The sequence below is a fragment of the Amblyomma maculatum genome, chromosome 4 (assembly GCF_055883805.1).
Source record: "Amblyomma maculatum isolate TAMU_Amacu chromosome 4, ASM5588380v1, whole genome shotgun sequence".
In the NCBI taxonomy this organism is placed as follows: Eukaryota; Metazoa; Arthropoda; class Arachnida; order Ixodida; family Ixodidae; genus Amblyomma; species Amblyomma maculatum.
Genome location: NC_139347.1, coordinates 36475549 through 36476955, shown reverse-complemented (window position 1 = coordinate 36476955; position 1407 = coordinate 36475549). Strand labels below are relative to the sequence as shown.

The following is a 1407-nucleotide window of genomic DNA, read 5'->3' as shown; positions in this document are numbered from 1 at the left end:
TGCAACCGCCGCCGAAGCGAGAGGAGTCGACAACGAGCACGCGACGAGTACGGCTTGAGCTGCCGACGCGGTAGCGCAATGCCGGCGGCGCCGCGGCGCTTCGCAGCGGAGAGGTAGGTTTTCTTTCTCTCACTCCCACTCCCGCGCAAGCGTTCCCTTGCTGGCCTCTCTCATCCTCCTTTCCACCTCTCCTCTGGGCGCGCATGCGCAGCTCCGTAGAGGCATTGGCGCTGGCGCGATCGCTGATCGGGCGGCAGTTCGGTCGGTGCCCTGTGTAAGTTTTCGCCGATTTTCGGGGTGCTTCTCGAGGATATCAACGTTCCAGCGCACGTTCAGCTTTTGATCAGGTGCGTATGCATCACTTGCAACTTCGGGCTGACGTTTATACTTTGTCAGTGTATGATGTGGCTTTGCGTTGCAGAATGCCGTTGCCTGCACGCCAACAAAGGAATTTGAATCGCGCGGTGTGATATAACGCAGCGTCGAGTTTTAAAGTTGTCGGCACGATTTCTTGAAAGTATTGATGAAACTTTTTAGCGTTAATCTGTTTTCGAATATCGTGCGCACTGTGTTTAAGTGGCAGAACCTGTGGTGAGGCGCAAGGCGGAATGTTGGTTCAGCAGCTACCTCGGCGTTCAGTGATGGCGGCGCCTCTCCTAACTGCCTCCGCATGAATACGCGCGCAATCGCGGTTGCCGGTATATGTGTGGACCGATGTTTTGAAGTCATGGTGGTGTCGCGTTCTTGAAATCGCTTATTTTTCAAGCTGTAACGCAATTTTTTATTTCTTTCAGGTGCCTTAGCATTCGAGAGACTACATCATCGGGCCGAAATCCGCAATCTTGGAATCGAGGGCTACCTGGATGCAGTCAATGTTTGGATTATGTGCCAGTATGCGTTGCCGCTGTCATTGTGGATTAAAATGTGTATACATGCACCTGCTGCGTAACTCATCCCTAGAAAATGGAACATAGCTGCCCTCTCCTTTCAGGTGTTCGGAGAGGTAAAACACCCGCAGCTACTCGATGAGACCAATATTCCATAGGGCCTACAAAACCAATAGGAAGCCTACTGGTTTTGTAGGTCTATCAGATTATTGACAGCTATGGGTGTACTAGCATTACAGACCTATCAGTTTATCAGATGCCATAGGACCGATAAAACCATAGCCTATACGACCAGTAAACAATTGACCTATAAAACCAATACTCCAGTAGACCTGTAAAACCAATCGGCTAGGATACCCATAAGACCAATACTCTGGCAGACCTATAAAACCAATATCAATAATCTGATAGGCTATTAGTTTTCTATCGGATTTTTTTGCTAGGGCTGGCACAGCTAGCATCCGCGCCCGCTACACATCTGCTCACCACATTCAGACTTACGAAGAGTGGACAGCCCCCA

General features: G+C 50.2%; 1 long non-coding RNA gene across 1 annotated transcript; it reads left to right on the top strand.

Moving 5' to 3' along the window:
• Positions 1-227: 227 nt before the first annotated feature.
• On the top strand, positions 228-937 carry LOC146190709 (uncharacterized). The gene is made up of 2 exons (XR_014706331.1): positions 228-347; positions 795-937. It is a non-coding gene; the product is annotated as an uncharacterized LOC146190709 (long non-coding RNA).
• Positions 938-1407: the final 470 nt, after the last annotated feature.